Genomic DNA, 24,842 nt, shown 5'->3' with positions numbered 1-24,842 from the left:
AAAGAAAGAACTAAGTACCTATACCATTCTTAAAGAAAATGATATATAAAGATGTTATTGACTATTGTCATAATAATGTTCCTTAGGTTAATAAACATAAAACAGGGTGATTCAATAAGCACACTCTGTTTCTTCTTCAATAATACAGTGATTTAAAATCTAATTTTTGAAATTTTAAAATATATACTTAAAGACTATATTTTCAAATTCTTGTACTAGGTACTTAAGGATTTTCCCGTTGAGATTTAAACTTTAGTTTTTCAAATAACAATTTCTCTTTTTTACAATTAACGATCAATTCTTTTAGAAATGTCGAGGTATAAAAATCAAAATTCAAATGCGTAGTTGTTGGATTATTTAATTTTTTATATTAAAAATAATACGTCCATAAATTTGTAAAATTATTATCTACTACATAATTTACAGAAAAATAATCTAACAAAACTCCTTAATTAATACAATATGGTAATATTTTAAAATATTAAAAAACTGTATGGTGACGATCTTGCATTATAATCATTGAAGAAATTATTTATATTGATTATACATAATATTTGTACAAATAATAAATTTAGTAAAGTACATAATGCAAGTGCACTATTTTCTACCCTTTAAATATCTTTCAAAATTATTTTTTAAGTATTTAATGAAAATTACTAAAGACATTTGAATTATTTATTGGTAGGATCACACTATTTTCATCACCTCTCTCTTCGCATCAAAAATAAAACTCAGCGTGCGCCACTGAATATGATTAAACATCATCATATCGTTATTTGAATATATATACATAATACATTATTCATACATCGCTATTATATATCAAAATAATTTAAATTTGAATACATGTAGGTGTGTTATATAAATATAATTCTATGAATTATTATTTTCAAGTCTCAAGTAACAAGATGGAAGATGGAAGTGGAACGTAGGCACACTATATAATGGTGATATTTTACAAATATAATTTACATTTTTCATTTACATCCAAATAAAATTATATCATTAATATATTGTTCACTATAATGACAATGACTACTAATTATTAAAAATATAAGTGCATAATATTGGTTGGTATGTACGTAGTATTTTTGATAATATATTTTATATAATATGTACTATAAAAGAACGAGTCGTAATATTTTATAATTTCTAAATATTATATTTTTAATACATTTTCAGTTTTCACATTACAATAATATATACTAAATATTTTTTAAAACAAGCAAGTATTAAAGTTTAGTGTCTATAAAATGAGCACTTAATGAAGAATTGTTGTATAAATCTTAACAATTTTAACGCTATTTAAAATATAACTTAAAATTTAATTATATTTTGTAGTCAGTAGGTAGTTTATTAATTAAATATCATTATTGTAAATAAAGTATTATATTTCAAATATATTTTCTTAAATCAGAATATTATTTACCAGCTAACATAAAAATATATTTATTTAAAAAAAAAAATAATCGCACTTCATAAATTCTCTCACATTCTCCCTTATAGATAGGACCCACACCTATATCATGAATTTAATATATGTTTCAATAAAAATATATGACTATAAATAATTGAACATTTTTAAAAAACGAATCAAATAAAGGCTTGTTTTTCAAGTGAAATTCAATAATACAAAGAAAACCAAATATGATAAAGATACACTATTATAATGTGTTGGTTTCTCATTATGTTTCACTATAATATACTCTGCACTACATAGTTGTTGTTGTAATGTTAAACTTGGAACTCGGAAGTAATGGTAACAATATAAAAATGATTTTGATGACACATTTTCAAAAATATTATTATTATAAGTTATAACTATAGTTTTCAGTACTTTGTTCATATATTCAGAGAAACTACTGTTAAAGTTTCGATTTTGATCTTATCAAAAGGCGCTAACTTTTTGAGTAATTATTTTACCCAAAAAAGTATTCATAGGAAAATGTATAAACAAAAGTACATTATTGTAAAATCAATAGGTACAATATTTATCACCCAAAATCTAAAATTGTTACTGATATTATTATTACATTTTTATTTAAATTATTTGTTTATATTATTTATTTATTTTATAACTTTTAGTCAATTTATTTAAAAATCACTTTTCTAAAGGATAACATTATATTTTTAAACAAAAAAAGTTGAACATCAAAACCTATTTAGTATTGAATACGTTCTATAGTTTATTACTAAATTAACAAAAATATGTTTTTATTTAACCTTGCTACATTATAAGCTGATGGTATTATTGAATCTAAATATTTGTAGAATTTTAATTTAATTTTTTTATTTATGTTAAAATTTCAAACATATTATAAAATATGTATAATGTAATACATTTAAACTTGGTTAGTTAGATTAGTTCTTGTGTAGGTATAGAATGCATGATAGCGCATCTGCGTGTACTTATGTATTTTAAATGTTTTACTAAAATTATTAAAGATAAATTACAATATTATCACACTTTCATAAACACAAAGTATATCCAATTAAAGTGACGGTAATTAGCAACAAAGTAATAAATAACAATACCTAATAAATTAATTTTTCATTGGAGAATGATATGCAATGTGCGTATAAGTTATAACGAATGATGATTTGGAACCCATAGTAAAACATAAAAATACATAATTGAATCATTTATGTCATAATACATTTTCGGACGGAGTTTATAATGTACGAACGTTTGGCGGGTAAGAGATTACACGCCAACAGACCATTTTAGGGGGGTTGGCGGCAAGGGGTGGTTCGTTGGAAAACGGGGCAATTTTACTGCAACGGCGGCGTCGTCGTTGGTGGCGCGTACGCCGCCGTTCAAAGCACGTTCGTCGCCACGGCGGCAAGCAGTCGCGAACCGGCTCCCAAACGTGTCAGTACCCCCCCGAACTGCCCGGGGCAGGGTAGTGCGCTGTCAAAAACACGATAGTTACCAAAATCGTCTTGTATCACGTAAGTCCCATATATTTGTATATTATTTTTATTATTTCTCTATTCCATTATCATTTCAATTGATGGTTATTAGAAAATGTAAAACACGATAAAAATACTATAATGTGTACCTACTAGGTATTTATTTCGTTTTTTGTTTTATGTTCTATAGCACATAATAAATAATAATAATAGTATTATCATATAGCTATATTGAATCGGGCATTAAATTCTTATTATGGTATAAATAACTATTAATAGTATATTTAATATTTCTGAGAAGTTCGTTATGACGATATAATTTATTTGATCTCAGATTTGATTTATTTAGCACGCTCATTTCATTTTATTCGTTCAATTACCAATGCATTTATTAAAATTAAGATTTTTATATTTATCTAAAAACCATTTATCTTCAAGTATATGTTTTTTTTTTAAATAAAAAAACACCCTTTTGTGATTGTAAATTGTTGAAAACATGATTTTTTTGAAAATATTGAATTATATGAATTTGAATTCGAAAATTGTATTAACTTTAAATACGATAATTTGAAAATTATAGTAATTTATACCTGTTAATTATTTTAAATTAAATAAGTTATAAATATAGTTTTTATTATATAAAACCATTATTCTTAGAACATAAAGTTTAATAATTCAGAAATTACTCATTTAAATTTCGATTTCGAAGTATAAATATTTTCAAAAACATCATTAACAGTTAACAAGCCTGGCTCTTATTTGAATAAAAAAGTTTTTGCCCCACAAGATACTCATAAATGGTAAAATAAATCTAAGTATTTGAATACGGTCTTAACGTTTATTTAAAAATCGAAATTTAAATAAATTGATGTAGTATGATATCGTGAAAAAAAGATGGGGAATATGCTTAGTGATTCACCCCGTATTATCAATAAGTATATTTTATGTTTGTTTGTGACATTTGTTTTCCTAAAATGTATGTAATAAATCTTATTATGTAGATAATAATGTGTTAAAATCAAAAAAATTAACGTTATAATCTTATCTAAGGATAGAATATTTAATTTCTGTATATTACCAATATAATTAAAAATTATATAAGAAAATTACTTTAAATCAAACTATTTGGTTATATTAACTCTTAATCAATATTATAATACTTATCTATTATTTTAAATGAAATACTTATAATTTTAATTATCGAATTTGGTATATAACTTCAAATTATAGTAGTTTTATTATATTTATGTAATGACTAATACTTAACTATTAAACAAAACATTTTATTGAAAAATAATTTATTATAATATTTTGTTGCATTTTAATTTTAATTTTTATATTGTCACTGAAACGCATTTTTGCTTTGAAATACAAAACGTTCATTACCTATCTATTACTCAAGAGTTGTTATCGAAAAGTTCTATCTATAAATACTATAATATACAAATATTTTATTTAGTATTCAATACATATACAATGTATAATTATATATAGATACATAATTATACTCAAAATAACAATGGGACTATAAAATGTCAAATAAGTTTTTAAAGATATCATAGTTTATTTATTTCTAATAATATTATGTTGTTATATGTGAGATATTTTTAACCAGATCTATTATTATAATATTATCTATATAATATAATAATTTATAATTTATATAATATATATATATTCCATAACTATAATAACAATCAAATTATATTCTGAAAGTAAATTTTGAGAAATTAGTATTCAGAAGTTTACCTACGTGGTTTACGAAAAATCATAACATGTATTCAAAATATAATAAATTAATTGACATTCTTCAAAGACTGAGTTACAAATCTAGTAATTAAATATTTAAATTTATAAAAATATATTTTTTTTTTGATTTTAATCCACTATACTGATTTCTTTTGTATTTATACTTAAATGCTACACACTGCTAAATATACAATATTGTACAGTGTATTGTTGTGTGTGTCAAATATTTTCAACATGATAATATTATTATATTATATTTAAGGTGGAATTTGATTACAAGACCAAAAATGTGATATTAGGTCCTTTAAATCTGCTACGTGAACATTATAACATTTATTCAAGGGAACATAAAAGTACATACACGTTTCTTTATGTTTAGTTGGATGGTTAATACCAATAAATTATATAAAAGTCTCTTACGAGAAAATGTAATACATATAAATGTTTACCATAGAAATAAAACTATGTGCATCGAACATAAATTATTAAATTTTTTCAAAAGGGACTTGCTCCGGATCCATTCAATATATACCTGTGCACTAGATATTATAGACATTTTCTGTGTCAAATATAATGCTCTTTAGTGTTGTTTATTTGCTTTTTAAATTTACATTGTACTTGTATATTTGCGTTTTATTTACTAACATTGGATAACATAATTTATTATAATGATTTATTTTGATACATTCTACAGAAATTATTTTAATCTACTTATATCTAAATTCACAGATTAACTTAAATAAAATTAAAATTCAATAATATTTCGTATTACTAACTTAATGTATTATTAGGTATTTTTAAATTAAATTTTAAAAATCTCCCATAGATATTATACAACACAATTTAAGGGTTATATTTAAAAATTATAACCGTTCAAAGTTTCCCTGTGTTCATGCTTTAACGTTGTTTTAAAAATATTGATAATAATAATAAACATAAATTAGTAAACAACAACATACTGCTGAAAATACTTTCAAAGTTTTGTTAACGACGGTTATTACTTTGATGTTGATGGTATAACATTTTTATATTTTGAGATTGAACAGTTTATGTATATTACAGAGTTATGATTTATGTTTGATTACCTAATATACCTAATTATTTGAACAATAAATTGTTTGTGGATCATTTTGTATTGTTATAAAGTTTGATAAATACTTAAATGTATTATTTTATACAGAAATAATTAAAACAATCCTATTTTATTCCTTGAATTTATTTTTTTTTCTAGTCAAATCCATCACAGCTCATAGTCATTAACTCATTTTAATATATTATTATTATACATTTTAATTAAAATGTACAATATTACAAAATATAATAATTTTTATCTACAAGGTATCTAAAAACATAATTATAAAATGAGAGATATAATAGATTTTTTATTTTAATATTCTTTAGAGAATAGTATTCTATTAAAAAAAAAAAATGTATTTTATAACATCATCTGCGATCTGCCTAAAAAATATATTACAATGCAGTAGGTAATTGAATAATATAAGTTTTTCAACTAGAAAATTATATGTAACATTATGTTTTATTAGCAATTGTAGTCTACGTAATTTTCTGTAGGAATGAATAAATTCCAAAAACATCAACATTCGAGTAAGAATATAATTTTGTTTCCGAGATTTTCTGTCATTACAGGAATATATTAATACTACTTGTAAAAAAAGTTCTACACACATAAATGAGTTTTAAAAAAAGTACAATCAGATTTCGTGTAAAATCTAAAATAATCCCTCGAAGCCTGGCTAATGGTGTAATAAAATGTGTATGTCTGCATGTGTATTTATATGAGCGTGTGTGAGTGTTTCCGTATGTATATGCTCGCCAATCGTTTTTCAAACCATTTATTATTATGTGTATGACACGGAAAAGGTCTAAGCCCGTACACGCACACAACCATACACATATACACACAACTGTAACAGCTTTCGACTCACTATATTGGCCTTCCGGTGGGAATGAAAACACTATAGTTCCGCAAAAATTTGTACAATATGTACAAATATTTAATTTCAGAAATATTTATTTACCTGTATAACAAGACTAATTTTTAAATTTATTTTCGTGAGTAATTTTACATTTTATTCTATTTTATTCTATTCTATTCTATAGTTTAAATTTTTATATACATGTATTTGCTGACTTTAAATGTATAGATGCATTTTATTTAAACATAATAACTTAATACAGCTATATAATATAAAAAAATCGGCACGTCCTAGATTTAGGTTAAATATGTTATTACTAATTTAAATAAATACTTTAGATTTAATATTCTTATTAATAGTGAGTTAAGAAATACAATTTTATAGGTATTTTATGTATTATATAATTAAATTTTAGCTAAAATATTATTCTTTATTAAATAAATTAAAATCATCCGGTTTAAAAATAATTATCGAAAATGATTCGTTTAAAGTTAAATCTCCTTAATATTTTTAGAGTTCATCAACTAATCTTTTACAATTATTTTTCATCATTTAAAGTTTTTATGATTTAAAATATATGTGTCATGCATTATAATATTCTAGAACCTATTGTATTTCATATACTTTCAGAATAATTTTTTTTTATCAAAATGTTTTGTTCTAAAATTAAAATTAAAACTAAAACTATATCGTTTATTATTAAAATTAATAATTTGATATTATAAATCAAGTTATGTGATAATTTTTTATGACTTATTATTTTCATATTACTTATACTAAAGTAAACTATTAATTTTACTACCTATAAGTTAAATAAAATAAATATTGTATATGATATAATTACTTTTATTTAAATACACATATATAATATATATCTAAATTCGTTCATTTAATTACAATAGTACCTATTCAAACAGCTAAATTCCTAATCACGTATTTAGCTAACAACACTATATTTTATACCAGTCATCAAATGAACGTAATGAATACTGTGTAATGTACTTATTCCATATATTATTTGTATAAATTTAAATGTACTTACCGTCTTAACTCGAGGGGGAGGAACATGTAAATTGTTCTCTAGAGACAAATTTCGATGTTTTCATTTTGACGGATGTGAAAAGTGGGTACTTCAGAACAGATAATATTACACGCATTCTTGTTACATTGAATATTATACTTCACCCCTCAAACTAACTAAAAAGGAATATAAATATTACCAGTGCAATATTATATGATTTTACGGTTTGTTGTGTTGGGTAATTGGATTTCATTCTTCCTGAGAGCATTATTATTTTTTTTTTTACATAAAATGTTATACTTCAGGAATCGAAAAAATATATAGCCAATCAGTATTATATATTGTCAAAAGATACAATTCGAACTAAATAGATATATGTAAATACATATATAATATTGGAATAATCTTATTTTTATAACCCTCGAGACAACATTTACGAAATTTAAAAATGTTAATATTAACATGTAAATTATTTTGGTACATTGAATAAATGTAATCATGTGACTAATAATCTATCATTCTATGTATTTTTTTTACATAATATTATATGTAGAAATGTAGAATCATAGTTTATAATATGTATATTACACACATTACAAGATTTCAATATAATTGAATAGATATTTCAATAATGTTGAATCTATAATATAATTAATAGTTATAAAAAAAAAAATATGCAAATAGTAATTAGAAACTTATTATATTATGCACAATATATGAGGTAAACTTCGTAAAGTGTAGAATTTATATTGATTTTATTAAAAATAATATTATGTTATAGAATTCATTATTTCATCACATATTTTATCTCGAAAACAGGATCGTTATGAATATCCTCTCAATGATTCAATTGGGTTTACTTTAGCTGTGTCGGCGTATTTATATTACAGTATAAATACTAGACATTATTATAGTATAAAAAACAATGTTACTGTGTATTAAATATATTAAACACACAATATTTTGTTTTAACAACAAAGGATTTAATCACAATAATTATCAAGGTTGCGAGAGTTTTTTTATGAAGAGTATATTAATGGGTTGGTGAAATTAATCAATATATTATTAGAGTTAAATGTCCATTATTATTTATAATTTTTGAATATAACTTGTGATTAATATATTGATAAAAAGTTTAATTTGTTTTCGTATCATAATATTTACCTATTAACATTATGTTGATTAACATATTTATTATTTATCTAAATTGAAGTCATTCTTATCACAATTCAGTAATTTACAAATCAAAATTATATTAATAATTTTTTGTTGTATTTAAAAGTTGTGTATTTTTTATCAACAAAAAAATAAAGCCAAAATAAATTAGAAATGTTCATAACTTCTGTTTTAAATTTTCTTTTAACAATTACGATATTTTTTTAAATTTCACATTGCGTTTAAAAATTAAATATAAATTAAAATCTAAAATACAGGACTTGTTGATTATTTATAAAAAAAATGATAAAAATATACAATGGAAAATAAGAAAGAAAAAGTATTATTTTCTATACAGTAAAACGTTTTAAATAAATAGTTAAATGTACATAAAATAGCCAACTTATTATTTATATTTTATATTATTATTTTTATTATCATTATTTTATTTTATATTTTTATTTTATTACTTTAAAAATATTAATAATTTAATTCAATAAAAGATACACATTATAAAATTTAAAGTGAGTATAATTAAAATATGGTTAAAAAAAATGCTAATGTATATGTATTTATATGATCATCATTATAATTTATAATTATAGAATATTTTTATTTAGGAAGATGTTTTGTTTTAATGTTTTTATAAATTATTTTGTGTAAATTGTAATAATAACAATAATAATAATTAAAAATGATTTAAAATACAATATCATTTTGTGAACTGATAATTAATTACGATTACCGCTTATAAATATTCATGTCTAGAATGAATTTTTGATTTTGTAGTATCAAAATGTATAATGTATAATATGTATTCTCTTTTACTTGTAACTCTTTGACCCTATAATTTATAGTTTGACGTAGAATCACATTTTTTCGAAGAATATCGTGTTACTGTATATACTTTCAATCCTAAAAAATATATTTCGATATTTAGACTCTCTGTGTAAATGTACTCCGAGTTAATTCCCCACTGCAACACTCAAGTTTCGTTACACACAAGCACATACACATGCGTATAAAAAACTAAAAACACAAAACCACAAAAAGGTTTCAATTATAAATAGTTTATCTATATCCGATAGGTAGGTATTAAAAACTAAAAAAACAACAACGACGTATATTAACGAACCTACGATCTAGCTATGTATATATATATATATATATATATATATATTCTATACAAAGTATAGGGTGAGTGTAAGGTTTGAAATGTGTATCAAGTACTATAATAATGTACACTGATGGGAAGCCATGTGTCCGGCGGCGCGCGAGGTTATCTGATCGCAAAGCTCATTTGGTATGAATGTAAACCAAACATTTCCCCTCCATCATACCTACAACCTTTTGTCACCGGCGCTCTCCGTCACAAGTTGTTTCGCAAGCTCTTCACCTGCTACCCATAGATACGCATTTTTCAACTTCCAAAAGCAGCTACTCTACATATATAGGTGCCTACGTGTAAAGTGTATCTTATCGGTTTGTGGTAATCACCGCCGTGCAGCTATATGGCGTATAACGTTAATTATCGAACCCGTTAATCTATTCCGGTTGGCGACGGACAAAGAAAAAGCACTATACCGAAGGGAAGGAGACGATAGAAGTAGTTGAAGAAGAAGAGGAAGAAAAAAAAACATTACAATAATGGTTCTCTCGTCCACGGGGGGAACTTTGTAATGATTAAAAACTACTCTAGGTCGTTGCGCGCACATTACACACCCCTCTTCTTTCGGCCCCATACCCGCTCACCACTCGGGGTTTAGGTTTTCGACTCGTAGTTGGTCGGTATTGCGTACGTGCGTGCGTGTGTGGATGTTGTATGTATAATACGTATATGCGTGTGCTCGGGAAAGGTGTATGTGTAAGCCGCGAGCCCGACTGAGTTTTAGTTTTCCCCGTCTACCGAGTCGCTGAACGAGGTAATGGACTGTAAAGTAAACAGGACATTAAAAGCCCGAACTCTAAATTCCGACGGTCCATTTGGCAGAATCTATAGTAAATGGGCCTGGCGTACCTATAATAATGACGACGATATAGTGGTGGTGGCGGCAGCAGCGATGGTTTCCCTCAGATAAGTGGCCATGAGTGATAGATTCGCTAGGATTTTCAACGATAATATAATAATGAAAATAATATACAGCTGACCTCCACGTGACGGTAAATAGTGTTTATACTAATCGTATAAAAAAACCAAACATTTATCTAAAATACTTGTGCAATTAATTTTTAAACAACACTAATTTAATGGTGCTATTTTATAATATAATATACATAATATATGTTACAAACACGTAATAGTTATATTACATGCTTTATTTTTGTAGCTTTGACTGTATCAAAAAAATAAATAAATACGGTAAAACAAAAAATAATAATAATACTAACGCAAAAAGCAGATATTTAAAGCACTTTAATCTTCTAAAAAAGTTAAAACAAAAATCGTATCATAAATATATATATATATAGGTATATAAATGTGAAAATGGAAATATTTGTCACGTATGTTTTTGGAAACTACTCATCCGATCATCTTGATTTTTATACATACAAAATTAAAGAGTACATCGTGGAGCATATTTTAAGTCTTTTTTTTTTGTTGATTCCATAAGTTAATGAAAAATCGAGTTATGAATTTTTAAATAATTGCTAATACACCTATGAAGATATTTTTTTTCGTTTATGTTTCCAACAAATTAATAATTTTATTAGAAATTAGTACTTTAGTAAATAGTTGATTTAGTGTAACAGTATAAAACTGTTTCGTTGTTTTTTGTTCGCACTAGTGAAACTTTATGAGTTGTTTTGGTTTTCAGTCCATAATGAAAAGGAAATCAAATTTTGAATAATCAACAACAAATAATAATAATAATAATAATAATTAAAAAAAAATGGTTATTAAATGGTCAAATAAAATCAAAGCTGGACAGTAATGTAAAATAATTTATACATCGGAAATATCATAATATATTATACACTAAATCAGAAAACCAAAAACAATAATTTATCTCTTCATGCTAAATTACTCGTTATACTAAATATTATGGCATTAGGTGACCAAATTGAACATGAATGAATTTTGTACCGGAAACGAAGGAGTATTTATATATATCGAGAATATTATTTTTTTGTGTAGCTAATAATCTAGAATATTTAAAAAGTGTCTAGTCTACAAAAGAAAATGCATTTAAAATTAAAATAATCATTATATATAATATGAATATATACAAATAATTAATAGTACACAACGTGTAGCTTTATGAATGCAGTGTAAGTATAATTATCAGACAACTATTTGAAACCTAACTGCAAACAATAAGATACAATAATAGAGATGGAAGAATATCAAAAGCTTTATAAACTATAGTATGTCTTAGCACTTTATTCTGGTTAAATGTAAATCTATATTAAAAAAATAATAATAATGTTTTAAGTTATCCATCATAGTATTTCTGAGTATTTGAAGGATTTTTTTTACATTTGATGTGCTTCTAAAAAGACATAAATATTTTAAAAATATTTTGAACACGTTAAGTTGTACAATTCATGCAACAATTAATACAAGTAGGTATTATAAATAAATTATTCTGTTAAAAATTTTAAATGCATTTTTAATGTTAGTTTCCGAAAAATATTTTGAAATAATACATGTTGTTAATTTTTTTTGTGATGTACTAAGTTGCACACGTTTTAATCTCATAATTTTTACGTTAATACACTATGTAACTACCTAGTTCTAACCATATTTAACAATATAATATGAATCAGTAGGTATGTAGCATGCCAGCATATTGTACATTATACAATTGACAAGGTTTTAAATTAAATTTAATAATATTTAATGAACAGTTCACTAGGTTTATTAATTGATATGATAATACCCACCGTCACTGTATGAAAAACCTCTGAGTAATTAATAAAGATGCTCTTTGAAAGGATTGATAATCCAGCGAAGACTTAAGAGTCCTTTTCATTGGTTTCGTATTTATATTTTGAAATATATTCAATAAAATACCTCATTTAATACTTAATTTTATATAAAAAAAAAAAAATACAATGTTTATATTATACTTAGTATACTATTTTTTAGTAATGTACAGATGTAATTTAGAAATGAAATATACTACAGACAAATCAAATAGTTAAATTGTTACACATATTATACTATTTTGATGTCTTATACCAATCTTTTATAATTTTCTGTAAAATAGGCTTAGTTTTCCTTGTCAGTCTAGGTATATGAACATATCATTGTTGACATATTCTGCATGAATAAATTAAGAAACATAGTAAAATTCAAGATAAATTTATTTTAAGTATAATGTGCTCTTATAATAAATAATTCTAAAATCCTAAATTTAACCATAAAAATGTATAACTCGTTTGTGCACATTTTTAAAATCTTACCTGGAAATTGATATAATGATTGCACACAAGTGCGTATCGAACAATTATTAAACAACCAGTTGGTGCACAATTGAAATTTGAAGATCAGCAATTATTAAGCTTGATATAAATTTATAGTTATTGTATTATTATATAAAGCTTAACTACTTTATACATATATGAAATACAACCCTTTCTCATATTTTTTAAGAATATATTATATACGAATCAAAGCATAATATTATAAGAAAACAATTTATATTTAAATTAAAACGTAATTTAAACTTTTTAGTTTGTACCTATGATTTATCTTCGTACTAATTTCAATCTTTAATTTAAATTTATCTCTTGCATAATTCATAAAAAGATTAAAAAAAAACACTGAATACATTTTCTGAAATTAATTATAATTGGAATTATAAAATATTTTCTTCTATAAATAGTTATAAAAACCGAAGTTTTGATATATAAAAACCGTAGGAAATTATTAAGTGTTAATTGGACGATAAGAAAATATTAGGATTAAAATAATTTTAAAAATATACTCTTAAGTTATTTCTATTTAAAAATAATAGCAGTTTATAATACTTATATCCCTTTGATGCTATCATAAAATATGACATTCTATACCTATAAAATACGACCGTTAACTTGTATTACAATCTTTTGATTTTAATTTTTAACTGGCCGAATTAATCGATCCATATATTATATTATAATAACTATATAAAAATCATGTTCTTATTTAAAAAAAAAAATAACAAAATGTACGTAAATATTAAAAAATATTGATTATTTAACCGCACTAAATTATAATTTTATTATGTGAAATATATTTATGAAAATATCTTATTTTTATTATTAAATATCATTTAGAATATATTTCTAAAAGGTAATTTATTTTAATAAATATTCTATTAATTAAAAACTAATTTTTACATTTCATTTTTGTTTGGATGAAAACAATGATTTCCTATTACATTAAGATAAGCAAACGAGTTATAAGCTATTTTAAGTTCTAAACAAATATCTAAAAATAAATGTTCATAATTATTTTTTATTACCTTGTTTAGCGTTTGGTTCATTGATTGTAATTATAAAATATAATTGTTATTAACGAGTATAACAAATAATAATTTAATATATTAATATATTTAAATATATTGCAGTATGGAATTTTAATAAATTAAATAGATATATAAAAATTAACTATAACTCAAAACTGAATATTTTATACTTAATTCTTAAAACTGCAAAGTACTTTTGTTTTTAAACAAAATAATTAATAATTAATTATACCGTATATTATATACCTACAATCATTTTATTATACCTATAAAAATAAATAAATATTTCGGGAACTGATACAAGTTAACTTAATATTTAATAAACCATAAAATGTATTAAATTGTCGGTATAAATTTCAGCATTGACTTATAATTAAATACGTTTTGAATTGACAAATGTATTGATGTGAATGTTTCTAAAATGATAAAAAGGTTAGTAAATACATAAAATTAACTTCTATCAAGTAAAATTCAAATCTTGACTTTTTTATGAATAATATGAAAGAATATAAAAGTAAAATAATATTTTATAATCAGATTTAAATTAATCATTGCTGTTATTGAGTTAAGTATACTTAAAAATTCAAATTTGAATAAATTTATTATTAAAGAAAAAAACGGGGGTGATCATGTTTTGTGAATTGCTCTCTCTTTATATATATATATATATACATATATAAGTATAACTTTTTAATATTTGTTAAGATTTTGACATTAATGGTTTTTACTTTACTTTTGCTTGAATATAAATAAAAATAAAACATTTTAAAATATTATATTTTATGTTATGAATTATGGTAGATATATTTACAATATAATATTGAATATTGTCTTACGTGAGCATTATACGTTTTTTTTTGCATTTTAAATGTCATTTATATTTATTATTTATATTAAAATTAAAAAAAAAACATAAAAAAATAGCATTTAAACAGTTTAATTGTATGTAACTAGCTGTCACCCGCGTACTACGCCCCCGTGGATAGTTGTTTGCAAATTGTGTGGCTATTGCTTTGTCTTATACTTATTTCGATCATTAAATGCTATTAAGTGTACATACCTTATACCTATATAAAATAATAATAATTTAAGGTGTTTATAAATTCTTATAAATGTATTTATAGGTAATAAAAACAATTTTTTTCTCACATTAATATCATTGTTCTTACACCCGAGAAATAGATTATGTAATAATATTATAACGTCGTTAAATTAATAACAATAATAATTATTATTTAGCAATAACATTGGGCATGGCATTCCGTGGCTCCTTGCATCATATAGCCAATCCGCTATTAACTTACTATACTATTTTTCTATTGGTTATTATTATTATTGGATGCGTTTTAACCTATCTTCTAACTACTTGAGTCTCAAGATTAAGTACGACAGTCGTAGTTAGAACGCAAAGATTTATACTTCGAACCCCTCAGGACCGTTCAAAACACCGAGCCGTTGGTACATCTTATATACGTCGACAATAATAGTTGATTCATCGTCGATTCTATGTATACATTCTGAGGTGAATCATAGGAAATCGCTAAATTATATGTTTTAAGCAATTCTTTTAATATGTTATAACGTCGATTTTCAAATTTTACATGAGAGACACAAACCTTATGTTGTGTGGATTTATCATGTTCCCTTTTAAAGATAGGTTAGGTTATACATACTTAAATAATTAATTTTATACAAATTTTAACTTAAAATGACAATAAAAATAATTGTCTATTATACTCGTATTTATTAGATTTTATGGTTTTAGTACGGACTACTTATTTGGACTCTTGTATTTAAATTTTCAATTGTCCACGGTTATTTGTTTTTGAGTTAAATAAAAAAAAAAAAAAAACAATCAAAACAATCGATTTAGTCAAAAATTGGATTTGTGTAAAATTCACATTTCTTTAAAATTTTCATTTTGTTAGAAGAAACACCTTTTTTTTGAAAATCAAATTGTTTTTATTGCCTAAAAAATTGTTTACAGATAAAAGACAAACATGTTTTAATATTAATACATTCATTGCTCCGCTCAGAATCTAAAATTAGGTAAAAATACATTATTTTATTATAACAGTTTAAAGGTCTAAAACATTAACCATTGTTATTGCTATTTAAGTGTCAAGTGTGAACATCTCGAGTATCTATATTACTCCATTATCAAAATTATGATATTTTTTTTGAAAAACATTTTTTGACGAAAATAAAAGTGTGGAAGTGTAATAATTCAACTTTAAATGAACAGTATACTAATATATAAAGGTAACAGTATCTTTAAGAATTTGATTCAGTATTTTTCATGTTTTTTTTTTAAGTATTTAATATGAACAGTTTTAATAAGATTTTATGAAAAGTAAAAATGTAGTTAAGTTAAAATATAAATTTAAATTAATTTACTGGCAGTTACTCACCATAGACATTGTTAGTTGTTGCGCAATCGAAAAATTATACTGACAATATTCACTATGTTAATTGATGTAAATATAAAAATAAAACAATTATTTTAAAATCAAAAGAGGATAATAATTGAAATTGTTATACATTTTATAAGTATTTAATAAGATATCAAAAAATCATTTTTTTTTTATAATTCTATAAAAATTACAGAAAAGCGGATTATGCATTATTTTTGAAAAATGGATTTGTTTATTACTATCTCTACAAAATATTATTATTTTTAAATTGTATAGGTAACTAATTATGTTCTTCCTTTGAATCCACTGTTAAACGTTCTCAGTAGTTATTTTTTTAAAACTAAAAATGTGTGACTATATACCTAACGAGTAATTAAAGTGAATACCTATGTCCTATAACAACAACATCGTTAACGTGTAGTAAATTGGAAATATTGCGATGAGTCTTTTCGCAAAACATAATAACTAATAACCCTGTGGCACTGGCAACAACCGCTGTTTACAGCCCTACCTTTCTCTCGTCGGTCTGATGGGTCGCTTCACTATTAAATAGGTTTTACACAAACATTTGAGTGGACTGTGAATTCAAAACATTTCGACACGTACAACGAAATATATGCGATGACATTTACATAATATTATACCGTTGGTAGGCATTCCGTTCAAAGATAGAATAATAATAATGTAGTAGACAATAATATAAAGTATAAATGGTAAAATTGTTGGATTAACAATCGAACTACAAAATATAATAATAATTAATCAGTGAGTGAAAGGTCGTCGTGTATATTATTATTATTATTGTATTACACGCGTATTATTTAGTCGTCGAGTAGGTCAGGGTGGTGGACTGGCAAGAGGGGTCTCCTCCCTTAATTAATTTCTATAATTATCGTACGCGCTGTCCTCTCCAGTATACAATGATAATATGTATATAAGAGCGCTCATCGTCGATACACACGCGTATTGTTCGTCCGCGGGCATTTGTTTGTGTGCGCGTGCGAATTTTCTCTCCCTCCCTACCAACTACCCAACCATCCCCTATACATCAGTCTATCATCACCCCTTCCCACACGGTGTCACCTATTATCCTCCTACCCGGCGGCCACTGCAGTGTACGTATACATACTCGGCCAAAATCAATTTGACGGGACGCCGTATAAACAGAGAGACAAATGGAAATATGCAGACCGCACACATCATCTTGTATTGACATTGTTACGTATAGGTACACCGCATAAAGTTATACATAAAAAAATTATATACAGATTGATTAACCAAGCATGCATACTCCATTTTTTCTTCAACATTGCTGTTGTTTAAAATCTGATTTTTGAAATCTTCAGTTATACAAATACGATTGTACCTATATAGTTGTACCATAATATTATGTAACCATACTAAAATTTTTAGGATTTTTCATAGTATATTACTTAAGGAGTGTCCTGTGTTGATACAAACTTCTGTTTTTTAAATGACAACCTCCTTTTAAAGAGTTAATTATTTAGTCATATTTTTTTTTTAATGTTCATGTGCCTAGATACTTAATAACATTTGAACGAGTAGAAATGAATTGTATATTTGTGTGTATTAAGGATAATAGATTAATGATAATGTGTTACTAATATTTGGGGCTTATGGTAATTTGAAAATTTTAGAAGCATTAATTTATAAATATTCTCAGTTTAAATATAATAAATATTAGATTCAACATTACATTAATTATTTTATACTTTAATGAAACTATTTATAAAGACTATTATACGCAATATGAATAAACACTTAAATCACTACTCGTTCGAATTTGGAATTAAATATATTAGAATTTTTTGAAAAATATAAATTACCCAGTTAATTTTCAGTAAAAAAAGGAGGTTCTCATTTGAAAATCAGGAGTTCTTAAACCTATTCCTTAAATATGGGTATTTTGCTTTCTGTTTTCATTTCGTTCCGCATTGATAGTGTACATTGATCAAAAATCAGAATTCGAGTTATTTGTTATTAAATGCATAAAATAGGGTTAAACGCATGTTTGGTGAATCACTCTATACATATATTTTTATATATACTCACAAAATATATATTCATGGTGTGAACTATTTAATTATTATTTCCATCGTCTTGTGTTAACACATCACGGAAACAAATCTAATCTTATTGAACCATCGTTTGTACTTACATAAACCTATTTTTTTATTTTTTATTTATTTTTTACTATCTACTTTAATTAACGAAAAAAAACCTTTATGTTAAAGTTATTTTAATCCGGATTTCATTTCTCGTAATTCACTCACACTATTGCAGTACTAAACGCTATCCTATCCATATACTAAACAAACCTTATTCGCATGTACAAGTGCATATACATATGGTGTAATAATGGGATAACCCATATTTCTTGAATTAAAACCACAGACGTGAATAACGAATTTCCCCATAAACCTTATTGTTCTATAGTTACCTTTAGGGTTTATTAGGAACATTAAAATCATCCAATTAGTTTAACTATTAAGTAAAATATCATCCACTATAATTCTTATACAATACACTATTTAGGTTCTTGATCATGTTTTAATTAATTCTAAAAAAATAGAAACGGCAATTATTTTCTATTCAACTTAAAGAATAACAAAGTAAAACCTAATTTATAAAGCCAAATTATACGAAAAATAAATCAGAAATGTTATATACCTATTGAAAATGTTACAGTTTTTTTTTTAATTTATAAATTTTGAAAATTTGTTAGTTTCTCTGAGGAGTAAAGATAAATAATTATTATTTATTTTATGTATCTAATATATTATACATAACATTATGAATATAATATTTATATTATTATTTTTATCTAAAAATTCTAGACAAAAATAATAACCTTAAACATGTTAAATGTTGCAGTTAGTTTGAAACAAATCAGAACTACGTGATTAACTGACTTTGACACTGAAATGGTTAACTATATACCTAGCGATATAAATAACATGTAAGTCTTGTGGGACTTAAAATCTTTTGTGGTCCATTATCAAAATTACCAAAAGCATATTCCATAGAAAGGTCAACATGTAAAGTTAATTCAAAAAGATTTTAAAACAGCTACTTCAACAAAGTGCTTTAAAAATAGTAATTTAAAAATACTGTTAGTACCTATAATGTTATGGAGCATTATTAAGAAATATTAAAAACATTTAAACATTTTTTTATTTTATTAGGTATTAAACTCGATTAATTAATATGAAATAGTTAAAATACACTGACCTATTTTGTTTTTTTCATAGTTTTGATAATCTGAAGTAGGTATTTATAAGCGGAAGTTCGTAGTATTATTTTATTACAGTAAAAATAATAATGACAATACGCCCATTCATAATATCTTAAATGTTTTTACATAACTGTACATTGTATTATTATTATTTTGTAATTTATTTTACATTTTAATATTTCGATTAATTGAACAATACTTTTTAAATTTTAAATTATTATTTCTTAAAATCAAGTAGTTCACTCAATCTTACGTTTATTATGATATTAGCCTATTTAAAATTTATTTTATTATAATAATACGACGTCATTCTTCATTTGACCATTAATTATTATAAACTATTTATTTTAAATATTTAAAAAATAGGATGAGTGGTTGTTGATTATTAACGATCACGTCCAACCGTAGACGGTTCATCAGAACATCGATAAATTAAACAACATAATATAATTAATTATAAAAAATAATAATAATAGACTGATTCACACATTGAACAGCAATAATGAGATACTTGTTATGTATAAAGCACGTTCTAAGATCGTTGAAATAATAACATATTAACTTACAGAGATTTACAAATACAGTACTCCTAAAAAATATTTTACTTATAAGTGGTAATTATAAAATGTATAATACATATATTTATTTGTTGTTAATGTATGGTATAAATGGTATACTAATTATTGGTTTTAGTAAAACATTATTCTGTTATAATACTGTTGTATAATACATCAAAATAAAAAAAACATGAAATATGAACTATACAATTAGGCCGATAGCCAGAATTTTATTTTATTTTAATTTTTTTAAGAGAGGGAGGAGTCTAACCCTAAATAATTTTGTACACAATTTTTAATTTTATTTTTATAAAATTAATTTTTTTTTTTTTTTTCATTGTATTCAATAAGTTGAATAAGAATCATCTACAGAAATAAAACACTTCCCAATATATTGATAAAAGAGCAAGTTCCGTTAAACTTCCATTTTCAGTATTATTACGAAGTAATGGTTTAAAGTGTTTTAATGTTAAAAAGGAACACTCTATTAATGTTATAGAAACTGGTAGAGATGCCAAATTTTTCATCAGAAAACTAATGTCTGGGTCAGATTTTTTCTAAATTTACCCATTTTTAACACCACTAAAAATTGTTGGACTTAATCAATTTTTAAGATACACGATCTTCGTTAAATATATTTAGATTTTTAAATTTTAATACATTCAAATCGAATTTTTGTAATAGTATTTTAATTTTTAATTGACGATAAAACACCATTGTTTTGCTTAAAACAGTTGTCCAGATTTAAAATGAGACTGTCTATTGATGGTACAAATAAAGATGCTTATCTATAATAGTATTTAAAAGATTTTATAATTATAATTTCCCCTATGTTTTGGTTTTTAATAATGCAGGACATAATATTTCCGAATCGAAACAATGTTTAATGTTTTTTTTTTTTTTTAAATTAATTACCTTCTTGAAAATAAATGAAATTTATTTTTAATTTCAATTACGTGTACAATATTATATCAGTTACTTAGAAAGCATACTCGTATAACATTGTTGTTATTCGACGTTGCTGACATGAATCGTGTCTTCACGATAACATAATTTGAAATTCGACCATTTTACAATGTTTTATTTTTGTACCACAATACAATAAAATATTTTTGAATAAAACATAGGTATTTAATAAAAGAATTATTTTGATTTGATTTAAATTATAAATAATTACGATTTTATATGCTGCTACGGAAAAATTTCGCGGGGGGGGGGGGTAAATCGAAATCAATAAACTATTGACTATTAAAAGCTTGTTAACAAATATAGAAGTGTATTGAAAGTATAGTTTAATTTTATTGTAAATTTAAGAATGGTATTAGCCATTAGATAGGTTTTAGTAAAGCGAATAGAACCTTTTGTAGGTATTTAAATACGTTTATCAATATTTACATCAAATCAAAAATATTATTCTATGGAATAAAAATAGCTACGTAATATATTTTTTTTTTTAGTTTTTAAAAGCAATGGCGCCACATTTTTTCCATATCCATCCTTCGTCTAGCTGATTCCAGACAGAATAGCTTCTATTGCAGTTATTTTTTGTCCTATTTCACATTCCACGTACGAGTATGTGACAATAATATTTTTATAATCTATATTTATCAGATTTCAGGGTTCTCACAAACGAAGACAGCATGTGGTGTTTAATTGGAAAATCAAAACTTAAAAAAATATAACAATGCTATTTACAAAAAATAACTAATATACATTAATATATTATAATATAGGTACGTGAGACGTTTCAAATTGTTGAGTCACTTTTATTACATTTAAACATGATTAAAAACTTTGAGACGTATTAACGAATTAATTTATCATCTAGGAATCACGGGTAGGTATTATATTTGTCAATCACTATCTCTCAAAAGATGTTTTAGTTGAATTTAATTACTCATATATTATACAAACATCCTTCTACAAATAAAAATAAAAAGAACCTGATAGTTAGAGATTTCGGAAAGGGTATGGGTCTCTTGTCTTACTTCGTCCATATTGGGAGTGTACGATAGTGATGTATTATCATTATACAATTAATTTAAAATTAAGTAATGGAAATGTTTCCATTTAAAAAACGACTGTGAAGATTTGTAAAACCAGAGTTAGTTAAATTTAAATTAAAAAAAAATGAACTCATCTGAACTGAGGTTCTATTATTAAATGATATTTTAAATCAGGCTGAACATGATATTTTTAAAATGCTTAAATGTCCATGAATATATTATACACAACACCAAAAATATATCTCGCGTCACTATGTATGTGTATCTAGAAACCTGAAATAAATCATAAACTTTTTTGAATAGACCAGAAAGTATAATGGTATTACATAATATATTACTATTATTATTATTTTAATATAATGTAAATCTTCTGATATTCGTTTTATTGGGACTACTTATATAGTATAGGTACATACTTAAGTTCTTCAAATTTTGTCAGTACTCAATTTCAACAAAACGTGTTTAAAAGTGGGTTATTTTAACTGGATACTTTGTCCGTTGTTATATTATGTGTATTATATAATAGGTATTATTTGTGTTTTATTTATCCTATTATAAGTATAAAATATATTACGTATATTTTGTCTATTCTTAAAACCAAATCCAAACAAACACTGTTCACCAAACACGTTTCAAACGGGGATTATGTGCCTCTTGATGCTAACGGAGTATAAGTACAATGAGAAGGGCAAACATACCTACATGTAGTTAAATTTTATCGAACTTGTGGTTTCGTCTACACACAATATACTATAATGTATAAGGGGTTGAATTAAATATAATCAGCGATATTTAGTCCGATTATACGGTTCACTTTAATATCATAGTAGCTATATACTCTAGTAATGACTAAATGAGATGCGCTAAATTTATTTTAATAGAGGATCTATACATTTCATAGGTAAATTTTAAACGAGAATTTATAAATTTTTGAACATTCACCATCGTATTGATTTTACAATGACGTGTGTATGTGTATTTTATGTAAGATTACACAATAAGTCGTCGATAAAATGCTTCGATTTTAAACTTTGAGGGTGGATTTAGATAGAAAATCTGATCTAGTTTGTACTTCAAAAAGTTCAAATTTAAAATGTTCTAGTATCTTTTTTATTTTTGGGGAAAAAAAATAAAAATTAAGGGAAAACAAGAAATTATGCGCTAACAAGGTTTTGACTAAATTGATATCTTTATTTTGTCATAACAACCACAAAAACTTGAATTTTTCAAAATATATTTATATTACCACATATATATCTATTTATGTACACAATTTTCAAAGTATTTCACTTTTTAAAGATTTTAATCATTTTTTTTTATAATTCAAAAATATTTTTATGTTGGAACTTATAACTTTTACGCATATTATAATATTATATGAATTTTACTATACGCAATGAAATTTTTGGTTTCTCTTAAAATATTATCATCTATTTAAATTATGAACTTATTTTTACTGTTATAAAGGTATTTATAGAAAGATATTATTAATTTTTGAGTTATATAATGTGATAAAAATGTATTTTATAATAATTAAATACAAATAATATTATAATAAATGCAATATTTTCGGAACAAGATTGTATCAACTTACTGTACAACTAAAAGTAAAATAAATTACCTTTATAACTATTATAGTATATAAAAATCATATATTTAGTGTAGTAGGCTGACAGACTGTTTCCGCTTAGAATCATTTTTCGTATACAATGATATGTTATTGAATTCAAATTTAACACACCCATATATTGACCCACGTGGCACCTAATGTACAACAGAGCAGTAGCCACTTGCCTATACCTATTTTCGTATGTTTCTATGAGTTATACGATTAAATCCAACTATACCTACAGTAGTTTTATGATCTTAAAAAATTCTGAATAAAATACTTGTTGATGTGTATTAAAGTATTTGATGTAATAGATACAGATTTGTAATGTTCAGTCATTGATAATTAATTTGCATAAATTGTTTAGGTTATGTAAATAATAAACATTCTTTTTTTAACGAGTTGTATGTTTTTTTTTTTATAAATATATATTCATTCAGAGATAACTAATTAAATAAGCAAAAAATATAAAAAATATCGTTTGCTATTAACTACTTTTTTTGTTTTTGATAAAAAAATTGACGAAGTAATTACTGTATTTACTTGGAAATAGATTTGTCGAAAACTATCAAAAACTACAAAATTGTGAAAGTATTAATATTTTATATAGTTATTAAAATGATTAAATTGATATTGAATTGATTGAATATTGATTTCAAGTCAATCGTGGAAATGTTTCTGTAATTATAACAGCTTTTATAATATAATTGTTGATTATATTATAAGTTTCTGTGAGACATTTTATAAAATGCTTAAGCAAAATAATTATGTT

At 24.0% G+C, this 24,842-nt stretch overlaps 2 protein-coding genes across 2 annotated transcripts in view; both read left to right on the top strand.

Annotated features, from left to right (window-relative positions):
* The first annotated feature begins 2,802 nt into the window (after window positions 1–2,802).
* Window positions 2,803–24,842, top strand: part of LOC114125136 (cell adhesion molecule Dscam2-like) — a 66,533-nt gene continuing 44,493 nt past the window's right edge. The window contains 1 exon segment of the mRNA XM_050204622.1: window positions 2,803–2,952. The gene's annotated coding sequence lies outside the window, so the exon portion shown is untranslated.
* Window positions 8,674–24,842, top strand: part of LOC114125141 (sodium/hydrogen exchanger 9B2-like) — an 88,527-nt gene continuing 72,358 nt past the window's right edge. The window contains exon 1 of the mRNA XM_050204618.1: window positions 8,674–8,683. The gene's annotated coding sequence lies outside the window, so the exon portion shown is untranslated. The remainder of the gene's footprint in view (window positions 8,684–24,842) is intronic.

The sequence above is a fragment of the Aphis gossypii genome, chromosome 3, assembly GCF_020184175.1.
Source record: "Aphis gossypii isolate Hap1 chromosome 3, ASM2018417v2, whole genome shotgun sequence".
Classification (NCBI taxonomy): domain Eukaryota; kingdom Metazoa; phylum Arthropoda; class Insecta; order Hemiptera; family Aphididae; genus Aphis; species Aphis gossypii.
Note: the sequence above shows the minus strand (reverse complement) of the source record. Positions and strands in the feature narration are given on the sequence as shown.